Consider the following 11,822-nt stretch of genomic DNA (forward strand, 5'->3'; position numbering starts at 1 on the left):
GTAACAGCCACGTTCCCACACAAGTGCTGCCTGAGCTCCCCAACCCCTCCAACAATCACCCCCCAGTGCCCTCGAAGGTCCATTCAGAGAAGTCACCAAGATGCAGTCACCGAGGAAATTCAAGGACGTCCAACTTACCAAAAGGCTTTCGGCTGTACAGAGCTAACCTTCCTATTCCCCTCCTAAACCTACAACCTAGTTTTCATTTCTCAAGAAGCCTTTCCCTGTGCTCACGCACGCAGTTGTTAGCTGGCTCGGTGAGGCACTCCAAGCAGTAACAGCGGTAGCCACAAAATAAACCAGAAGCATCTCCACCATGAACCAGTAATAGTAATAGTAATAGTAATAGTAATAGTAATTTGTCCTAATGATTCCTTTGTCCTTGGAAAATCAACTTCAGAAAGAAAGTTATCCACTGTGAGCAGGGCAGACTCGCGGCTTCTTGGTCCCGAGGCCCAGGTCCCACTGGCCCACTCACCGTGGAGACAGCTTGCTGAAGCTCAGTGTCTGATATCACTCCACTCCTGTCTTTATCAACCCTACAACATCAAAAAGACCAAATAAGCTGGCGATCGAAACTTCAGGAAAAGCAAAACAAACGTCTCCTGTCGACCCTGCACTGACTCTGGAAGGCTCCCTCCTGGAACCTCCGCCTCTCCCATCCCACTGAGGAGTACAGGGGAATCAAGGAAGTGCCCCAGGAGCCGACGTCCAAGTGTGGTCTTCCCCTAAGAGGACAATCATCTTTCTCTTTTCCCACCTCAATCCTTCCCTTCCTTCCCTCCTGGACTGTCTGAATTCGCATTTGCACCAGTTTCCCTTTCTCAGAAACAAGAAAATATTCCCTCAGATAACTAAGCCATTCCCTGGCCATGAGTCACTACAGTTTCAGTCATTTCATTCAGTGGAAAAGCGACCAGGGACAGAAGGCACCGCCATAAAGGTCACCTGGCCCGACCAGACGCCGGGTCGCTGCTTGTTCCTTGGCTGCTGACATTTTAACAGCGGTCCAGGCAGTCTGTTTCCGCTTTCCCCAAACAAGCACCCTGGAGAACCTCCCCCTGACGGCTCCTGAGGCGAGAAAAGAGCCTAGCCCAGAAGCCGGTGGCCGCGACCTCGGGTCTGCAGTGGCCCACTCTGCACCTTGGGAAGGGCCCGACACAGGACAGGGACCCGGCAGGAGGCAGGGGCGGCCACAGGAGACCGGGCAGAGGATGGGGGCGGCCGCGTCCGTCGGGGCAGGGGTCAGGGGCCGCCGCGGGGGTCGAGGCAGGGGTCGGGGGAGGCCGCGGGGGTCGGGACAGGGGACGGGGGAGGCGGTGGAGGTCGGCGCAGGGGACGGGGGCGGCCTCTGGGGACCCGGCAGGTGATGGGGGAGGCCGCCGGGCAACCAGCAGGGGACGGGGGCGGCCGCGTGGGTCGGGGCAGGGGTCGGGGGCGGCCGCGTGGGTCGGGGCAGGGGTCGGGGGCGGCCGCGTGGGTCGGGGCAGGGGTCGGGGTCGGCTGCGGCGGAGGCCGGAGGTGCCTGGGCGGTGCCAGCCCGCCCCTCTGGAAGACGTTCCACAGGAAGCTCTGGTCGGGCAGCGCCCCGCCCGCAGCAGGCCCCGGGCCGCCCAGGGCCGGGGCGGTAGCAATGGGCGGCCAAGGGCCAAGGCGCGCGGCTGGGCCGAGGCGCCTGCGGCGACGGGAGATCTCTCAGGGCGACTGCGCTTCCGCCTCTGCCGGGGGCAGGGCCTGGCGTCGCCGCCACTTCCGGGGGCGCAGGAAATGCGCGTTGCCCCGGATCCTCCAGCGCAGGCCACCTGCGTGCGGGCGGGAAGGCGCTTGGAGAAAATGTCCTGCGCCGCCACCCGGGGCAGGCAGTGATGGAGCAGGGATTTAGTTTGCCTTTTAGTTCTTGTATAAAAAGAAGTTTTGACGTGAATATGATTCACGCTAACAGTCGGAAACTCTGGGCGGGGCGCGGTAGCTCACACCTGTGATCCCTGCGCTTTGGGAGGCGGAGGCAGGCGGAGCTCTTGAGCCCGGCAGTGCGGACCAGCCTGGGCAGGGTGGCTAGACCCCATCCCTACAAAAATTACAAAAAGTAGTCGGGCGTGGTGGCGGCCTCCTGTGGTCCCATCTACTCTGTGGGCTGAGGCGGGAGGATCGCCTGAGCCTGGGAGCTCGAGGCTGCAGGGAGCCCAGATCATTGCAACTCCAGCCCGGTGGACAGCCAGACTCTGCAAAAAAAAAAAAAAAAAAAAAAGCAGGCCAGGTGCGGTGGCCCACGCCTGTAATCCCAGCACTTTGGGAGGCCGAGGCCGGTGGATCACCTGAAGTCGGGAGTTCGAGACCAACCTGGCCAATATGGAGAAACCCTATATCTACTAAAAATACAAAATTAGCCGGGTGTGGTGGCACATGCCTGTAATCCCAGCTACTTAAGAGGCTGAGGCAGGAGAATTGCTTGAACCCGGGAGGCAGAGGTTGCAGTGAGCCGAGATCAGGCCGTTGCACTCCAGACCTGGGAAACAAGAGCAAAACTCCGTCTCAAAAAAAAAAAAAGGCAAAACACAATTCGGGTGGGAAGGGCAGTGTGCAGCATTCTCCCTTGTCTGTTCTGCCCGGAAAAGCTTCCCTCCTTTAGGTTTAACCTGCGCCCCCACGCTCTGCATCAGCGCCGCCCGCGACCCCGTGCAGTTGGAAACACTGGACGCCTCCCTGCTGGGCCCCTTCCTGCCCCAGTAGTGGTGCAGCCCTGCCTCCCCCGAGACAGCACTGCCTTGGTGCTGGACACAGTTCTACCGTGGAGCCTGGAGTGCCTGTAGCACTATCCCCAGAATTGGGAAGTGCCCAGCTTTGGGCCACTGTGATCCCTGGGTCTTTCCTGTGCGTGTAGTCTCCTGCCGCCTTCCACCCAGTCCTGTGTCCTGTACCCCAGTTCAGGATACTACAGTTATTCTCATTATTTCATGGGGTTATTCCAGCTTTCCAGGTTCTTCAGTGCCTCATTCCATGAATGCTAACTTTTTTCATCCTCATAGTTCCTAGGGTTGTCTCTGAATTTTCACCCAGTTGCCTACCAAGATGTTGTCTGTGTCTACTGCAGGGGATGATGCTGGTCTGAATATCTTACAGCTCACCTTTTTGGTGCCTTTGATCCGTGTTAGGAATTATCCACATCTTCTCTCTGGGCAATATTCTACTTTTTATACTGACCCAATTATTTTACTTCTTTGGTTTGTCCTTTCTCCTGACACATATGGGTTCACTTTGAAACCTTGAAACCCACATTTACAAAAACATTTTCAATATGAAACATTGTTCCATGACTTATTACTGGAGTACCATAAACATTTACATTTCCAGACCACCTACTGTCCAGTGGTTTTCTTGGTCTCAGTACTCATGAAAATGGTCTGAAGGTTTGTTTTGGGTTCCTAAGTAGTAGACACACACACAACACTGCCTGTCAGTTATTTCTCGGAAAGTAAATCAGCCCTTCTGTTGCCATCTTATCATGCTTCAGGGGTGCCTGTGCTAGTTTTTAATTCTTTGTCCTAACACTTAAATGTTTGCTCAAACGCCCATATTAATACTTCCTCTTAGTTTACAAAAGGATTTACTTTCTTACTGGTTGGGATGAAGCTGCCTGAGGTTGCCACCTGTTATTTTTCCTTCATTTATTGGACCATGTCATCCCATTACATGTCTGCCATGGAGGTTTTCAAGCTGTGGTCCCTGGACATGTTAGAAATGCAAATTCTCAGGCCAAACCAGGACTGAATAGGAAGATCTGGGGTAGGGTCCCTCCAGGACTGAATCTGAAGATCTGGGGTAGGGTCCCCCCAGGACTGAATTGGAAGATCTGGGGTGGGGTCCCCCAGGACTGAATCAGAAGATCATGGGTGGGGTCCCCCAGGACTGAATCAGAAGATCGGGGGTGGGTTCCCCCCCGGACTGAATCAGAAGATCTGGGGTGGGGTCCCCCTCAGGACTGAATCGGAAGGTCTGCGGTGGGGTCCCCCCAGGACTGAATCGGAAGATCATGGGTGGGGTCCCCCAGGACTGAATCGGAAGATCTGGGGTAGGGTCCCCCCAGGACTGAATCAGAAGTTCTGGGGTAGGGTCCCCCCAGGACTGAATCAGAAGATCATGGGTGGGGTCCCCCCGGACTGAATCGGAAGATCTGGGGTAGAGTCCCCCCAGGACTGAATCGGAAGATCTGGGGTAGGGTCCCCCCAGGACTGAATCAGAAGATCTGGGGTGGGGTCCCCCGGGACTGAATCGAAAGATCGGGGGTAGCATCCCCCCAGGACTGAATCGAAAGATCTGGGGTGGGGTCCCCCAGGACTGAATCGGAAGATCTGGGGTAGGATCCCTCCAGGACAAAATCAGAAGATCTGGGGTAGGGTCCCCCAGGACTGAATCAGAAGATCTGGGGTAGGGCCCCCCGAGGACTGAATTGGAAGGTCTGGGGTAGGATCCCCCAGGACTGAATTGGAAGATCTAGGGTGGGGTCCCCCCAGGTCTGAATCGGAAGATCAGGGGTAGCGTCCCCCCAGGACTGAATCAGAAGATCTAGGGTAGGGTCCCCCCAGGACTGAATCAGGAGGTCTGGGGTAAGGTACCCCCAGGACTGAAATGGAAGATCTGGGGTGGGGCCCCCCAGGACTGAATCAGAAGGTCTTGGGTGGGGTCCCCCCAGGACTGAAACGGAAGGTCTGGGGTGGGGTCCCCCAGGACTGAATCGGAAATCTGGGGTGGAGTCCCCCAGGACTGAATCAGAAGATCTAGGGCGGGGTTCCCCAGGACTGAATTGGAAGGTCTGGGGTGGGGTCCCCCCAGGACTGAAACGGAAGGTCTGGGGTGGGGTCCCCCAGGACTGAATCGGAAATCTGGGGTGGGGTCCCCCAGGACTGAATCGGAAGATCTAGGGCGGGGTTCCCCAGGACTGAATCGGAAGGTCTGGGGTGGGGTCCCCCAGGACTGAATCGGAAATCTGGGGTGGGGTCCCCCAGGACTGAATCGGAAGATCTAGGGCAGGGTTCCCCAGGACTGAATCGGAAGGTCTTGGGTAGGGTCCCTCCAGGTGATCCTGATACACAGGTTAGAGAACCACGGCATTAGGGGTGGCAATTTGACAATTTTTTTTTTCTGAGACAGAGTCTCACTCTTGTTGCCCAGGCTGGAATGCAGTGGCGCACTCTTGGCTCACTGCAACCTCCATCTCCCGGCTTCAAGCAACTCTCCCGCCTCAGCCTCCCGAGTAACTGGGATTACAGGCACCCACCATCATGCCTGGCTAATTTTTATGATCTTTAGAGATGGGGTTTCACTATGTTGACCAGGCTGGGACAATTCTTAAACTGTCATTCTTTACTCACTTATTTGCAGGAATTCTTCTGTAAAGAACTTTTCCTAATCAACAAGGTTTCCCTGAATCGCAATTTGTAGAAACAAAGCAGGATAATCGCTGATCTTCTTTCAAGTGTCCATTCCCAGTGTTAGGAGTTAGTGCCCTGGGTACCTCCAAGAGTGACCAATTACATGTGTTTGTTTGGTTGGTTTTGGCTTTGAAACCATCACTATGAATTCATGGTTTTCATGTATTAGAGACCACTTTCTAGGTGCTTGATGTGTCTACTGCTACTGGGGCAGAGCTAGGAAATGTGTCTACTGTAAAAGAATAACAAATGAGTTCACGCTTATATTTCTATTTCGAATTTACTATATGGTTTTACAACTTTTTCTCAGAAAAATCTTGTTTTATTTTTTGAGATAGAGTTTTGTTCCTGTTTTCCAGGCTGGAGTGCGTGGCACAATCTCGGCTCACTGCAATCTCTGCCTCCTGGTTCAAGTGATTCTCCTGCCTCAGCCTCCTGAATAGCTGGGATTACAGGCACCTGCCACCATGCCCAGCTAATTTTTCAATTTTAGTAGAGATAGGGTTTCACCATTTTGGCCAGGCTGGTCTCAAACTCCTGACCTCAGGTGATCTGCCCGCCTCGGCCTCCCAAAGTGCTGGGATTACAGGCATGAGCCACTGCACTCGGCCAGAAAAGTCTTAGTTTTAGCATTAACATAATTAGTTATTAGCTTTAAGTCCCACCTCACATAATTTCAAAGGATTAATACCAATAAGACAAGTAACAATGAGATGACTGATTGAAATTTAGGATTTCAGTGGCTCTATTTGTCTTTAGACTATAGCTCACTAAATCTGCACACTTGAAGTGCTGTGTTCCAGTGAAGCTGTGATGACACATGAAGTAATAGGCTGAGTGACTGTCACCAGCCTGATGTGCAGCTGGGCTGCAGAAACCCGTGATGCTGCCTAGGCCAGCCAGCCCCACGTCACTCCTCAGACTCAAACCTGATTCTGACACCACCAGCACCCGGGTCTCCAGTATTTTATAATACTTAAAGTATAATAAAAAAATTAAAAACACACGAAGAGTCAATAACAGTTAATACAATCTTGAGGAAGAGCAAAGTCAGAGGACTCTCACTATTGGGTATTGTGCCTTCATTTAAAGTTACAGTAAATAACACAAGGTGGGACTCTTGAAAGAAACATGGACCAGTGGAACAAATAGAGGCTCCAGAAACTTACACAGATAAGTTTGATTTATGCCAAAATTAGGAACTTCTGTTCTGCACTAGCATGGCTAAGATGAGAAAGGCAGAAATATCAAATCATGGCCTGTGGAGCAGCAGGAGCTGGGATGCATGTGAGGGGGTCCTGCAGCTGGACACAGGGGACTCAGGGAGGCAGTGACCCAGCGATGCAGCCCATAGCACATGCCCAACAGAAATGTGTATGTAAATTCACCCAAGACGAGCATCTGAATGTTCACAGCAGGTGTATTCATCGCCCCAAACTGAAGACGGTCCAAATGCCCATTGACAACAGAATGGATGAATAAACCATGGTGTGTTCACAGGACAGAATCCAACAAGGCAGCAACAGTAAACAAGCTTCAGGTGCAGCCACAACAGGGTGAGGCTGGCGTGATGCGGGTGTGATGCTGGCGGGAGGCTGGCATGATGCTGGCTGGAGACTGGTGTGATGTCGGTGTGATGCTGGCGTGATGCTGGTGTGATGCTGGCATGATGCTGGCGGGAGGCTGGCAGCAGGCTGGCGTGATGCTGGTGTGATGCTGGTGTGATGCTGGTGTGATGCTGGCGTGATGCTGGTGTGATGCTGGTGGGAGGCTGGTGTGATGTGGGTGTGATGCTGGTGTGATGCTGGCGTGATGCTGGTGTGATGCTGGTGGGAGACTGGTGTGATGTCGGTGTGATGCTGGTGTGATGCTGGCGTGATGCGGGTGTGATGCTGGCATGATGCTGGCGGGAGGCTGGCGGGAGGCTGGCATGATGCTGGCTGGAGACTGGTGTGATGCTGGTGTGATGCTGGCATGATGCTGGTGTGATGCTGGTGGGAGGCTGGTGTGATGTGGGTGTGATGCTGGCGTGATGCGGGTGTGATGCTGGCATGATGCTGGTGGGAGGCTGGCGGGAGGCTGGCGGGAGGCTGGTGGGAGGCTGGCTTGATGTGGGTGTGATGTGGCATGACGCTGGCGTGATGCTGGGAGGAAGGAGGGCACCGGTGCCTCCTGCCGGGGCCACGTGCATGGAATTCAGAACTGGGCAGTGCCAATTGGCATCCAGGTCAGGACAGTGGTCCCCACAGGGGTCAGGTAACAGCTCCACAGAGGGAGCTGCCAGGGTCCTGTTTTTGATCTCAGTCCTGGTTACATAGCCAGAAACCAGAAAGCATCTGAGACAGGGCTCCATTAGTTTAGAAATTTATTTTGCCAAAGGTAAGGACATTTCCAGAGAAGAGGAACACAAAACCACAGGAACAATCTGTGGTCCCTGCCTCTATTCAAAGACAATTTTGAGGGCTCTGAACTGTAAAGAGGAAAAGTGGGTTGGAGGGGAAAGGGGGAGGGTGTGGCCCCGTTATGGAATCCAGTCCCTGCCTTTATCCAAAGACGATTTTGAGGGCTCTGAATTGTAAAGGGGAAAGTGGGCTGGAGGGGAAAGAAGGAGGGTGTGGCCCCGTTATGGAATCATGTTGCAAGAGAAAGAGAGCAGGCAGGAGGTTGGCCCGTGATGTGTCCCTTTTGAGCTCATTACCTTGGCACTTTATGGAGAGCAGCTACCGGTGGAGATGCTTTTATCCATAGCCCTCTGCTTAGGAACAAAAGGAAAGGCCACTTCTTGCAGGATTCAGCTCCCAGTTTAAGTTTTTCCTTTTGGCAGAGTGCACTGGAGTCCCAAGATTTTATCATCCTTTCACATAGCTTTGTTCACAAAACTTACTGAGTTACATACTATTTGTCACAAGCCATGAAAGTTTTCTTAAAACACAACCATGTTATAAAAACAGCCCCGGCCGGGTGCAGTGGCTCACGCCTGTAATCCCAGAACTTTGGGAGGCTGAGGCAGGAGGATCACTTGAGGTCCAGAGTTTGAGACCAGCCTGGACCACATGGCAAAACTCTGCCCAAAATACAGAAATTAGCAGAATGTGGTGGTGCATGCCTGTAATCCCAGCTACATGGGAGGTTGAGGCACAAGAATCGCTTGAACCTGGGAGGTGGAGGTTTTAGTGAGCCAAGATCACATCCCTGCACTCCAGCCTGGGTGACAGTGCAAGACTCTGTCTTAAAAAACAACAAAAAAAACTCCCACTGAAATGCACTCATGACACCTAAATAAGCAGTTTAAAATCAACCATTATTTTAAAATCACTCTGCTTTTAAAGACATCTCAGTGGAAGTAAACCTGTTTCAGTTGATGGCATTATTTGCTAAACTCTGGATGAATGTTTTCTCTCTGCTTGGACAAGCTCCCGGGTGTCGAAGGGCAGATGGGTTGATGAGATTTCATTTGGCACACATTGTCTCACACACGCACAGCCCGATGGTGTTTGCTTACACGGAGGCCCCCCATTCCCTTGTGGAGCAGGGAAGATGGTCAGAGTGGGACCAACTCCCCAGGAGAATGGCCTGCAGTGCCCCAGCCACAGCAACCTTTCTGGATTTTTTGTCAGCTTCATCCTCATTCTCTACAGAACACAAAATATCCAGAGTTCCACAGAAAACAGCTGGGGACGGGCTTCCTCCTCTCTGTCCCCCGCCACACTCTGTTGCAGGCTCACCGTGAGATGGCTTTGCCATGGTGCAGGTGGAGGATGGAGGAGTCCTGTGCCCAGATCGCCATGGTCCTGAACCAGAACTGTGTAACGGGTGGGAAAAATACACCAGAAGAATGTTCCCCCGGAATTTGTGTTTTTCTGTTATAATTAGACATGAAAGGCAGAGAGCGCTTGAACAACCGTGTGTGCACGTGGGTCCTGTCCTGACAAACGCGTGGCCCTGTCACCAGCTGCTGGTGCTGGGTGGAGGGCTGTGAGCCTCTTTTATCCTGGCTGGAGAGAAAGCAGTTTCACTGCACACGCATGTGGGGTCACTGCCTTATCACGAAGCAGAGTGACCCCTTGTTCCCGTTACTCTGAAGGAGCAAAAATGCGTCTCTGGAAACCCTCAGAAGGTTTTCTCTGGAGTCATCCACGCTCATGGGGTGCATTTGATGAAGGCTTGTGAGTGACGCCTGAATGACCTGAAAGGGGGTAAGAAGGCGAGACCCAGTGCAACCCTCTGATCCCGACAACCGCGGGGTTTCAGAAGCTTGATTGTACCACCTCTTTCTGGGGATCAGCCTCTACGCCTGTGTTTCCCTGGCATGAGTGATTTGTGCACTGTCTGGGTCAGGTCCTAGTACTTGTTTTCGACTCATGGGTTTGCTTTACCCCACCCCCAGCACTTCATCTATGAGGTCGTTTGTGGACATGATGGTTTTGGTAACCATTGAAGTAAATATGTAGCTGTAAAAACACAATGCATATGCGTGTGCTGCCTAAAGCTTCTTGGGAAGCCAGGGCCAGGTCACACCAGTTTGGGACAAATCCTCACCTGCTCTATAAGACCAAGAATTCTGGTCCTCTGCAGGCACTGTCAGTATTCTGGTCCTCTGCAGGCACTGGGGGTATTCTGGTCCTCTGCAGGCACTGGGGGAATTCTGGTCCTCTGCAGGCACTGTCAGTATTCTGGTCCTCTGCAGGCACTGGGGGTATTCTGGTCCTCTGCAGGAACTGGGGGAGATTCTGGTCCTCTGCAGGCACTGTCGGTATTCTGGTCCTCTGCAGGCACTGGGGGAGATTCTGGTCCTCTGCAGGCACTGGGGGAATTCTGGTCCTCTGCAGGCACTGTCACTATTCTGGTCCTCTGCATGCACTGGGGGTATTCTGGTCCTCTGCAAGCACTGGGGGAGATTCTGGTCCTCTGCAGGCACTGGGAAATTCTGGTCCTCTGCAGGCACTGGGGGAGATTCTGTGCAGGCACCGGGGGAGATTCTGGTCCTCTGCAGGCACCAGGGGAGATTCTGATCCTCTGCAGGCACTGGGGAATTCTGGTCCTCTGCAGGCACTGGGGGAGATTCTGTGCAGGCACCGGGGGAGATTCTGGTCCTCTGCAGGCACCGGGGGAGATTCTGGTCCTCTGCAGGCACCGGGGGAGATTCTGGTCCTCTGCAGGCACCGGGGGAGATTCTGGTCCTCTGCAGGCACCGGGGGAGATTCTGGTCCTCTGCAGGCACTGGGGGAAATGGCCTCTGGGTGAGAACCTGTGAGTGGAGCATAGAGGGCTCTGGGGTCGGCAGCATAAGGGCCCCCTGTGAAGGTGTCCACACCAGAGCCCTGAACCCACCTCAGGAAGCACATGCAGGGTCTCCTGCAGGTTTAGTCTGCAGGTTTAGCTGCTGTGTCTTCCCAACAACCAGGAGACATTGGCTAAAACCAGACTCTTAAAAGAGTTTTTCTACAAGACCATGGCAGTGCGGGTGATCAGCCTGCTCTGGTCAAGTGGCCAGGGTGCACATGGCTGCAGCTGCTGTGTGGGTGACCTGCCACCATCTGTCCAAATGCCAAGTGCACTTGCCTGGGATCCCACACTCCTACAGCCTACTCACGCACAGAGACTGGCGCAAGAGTGCAGAAACAGGCAGCCTTCAAGTTCAAGGCCGTCTGTTAGCACCGTGGCCCTGGCCCCTAAGTCTTCAACATCAGACCGGCTAAGTCCACTGTGGCTCCCTGGGAGCCAGAGCATCTGCTGCTGTCCAGAGCCAGGGGTGGCTCCAGTGTATGGCTGAGGAGGCAGCTCCCAGGTGCACCAGGTGTGAGCCAGGACCCGGCCGGTGCCCTGTGTGTGGGCTTTTGCACCCTGTGTGTGGGTGTCCATGTCCTGTGTGTGGGCTCTAGTGCCCTGTGTGGGTGCCCATGTCCTGTGTGTGGGTACCTGTGTCCTGTGTGTGGGTATCCTTGTGTCCGGTGTGTGGGTGCCCATGCCCTGTGTGTAGATGCTTGTGCCCTGTGTTTGTGGTGCCCATGTCCTGTGTGTGGGCTCTAGTGCCCTGTGTGGGTGCCCGTGTCCTGTGTGTGGGCTCTCATGCCCTGTGTGTGTGGGTGCCCATGTCCTGTGTGTGGTGCGCCCATGTCCTGTGTGTGGGTGCCCATACCCTGTGTGTGTGGGCTGTTGTGCCCTGTTTGTGTGGGTGCCCATGTCCTGTGTGTGGGTGCCCATACGCTCTGTGTGTGGACTGTTGTGCCCTGTGTGTGTGGGTGCCTGTGTCGTGTGTCTGTGAGTGCCTGTGCCTTGTGTGTGAAAACTTGTGTGCTTGCTTTGCTCCCAGCAGAGGGAGGCTCCTCTGTGCCATCTGCTCTGCCCACGCATTTCTCTGGTGCTGCTTTCCATGAACACGGCCAAGGACTG

This window comes from Pongo abelii, chromosome 2 (genome assembly GCF_028885655.2).
Source record: "Pongo abelii isolate AG06213 chromosome 2, NHGRI_mPonAbe1-v2.0_pri, whole genome shotgun sequence".
NCBI classification, from domain to species: domain Eukaryota; kingdom Metazoa; phylum Chordata; class Mammalia; order Primates; family Hominidae; genus Pongo; species Pongo abelii.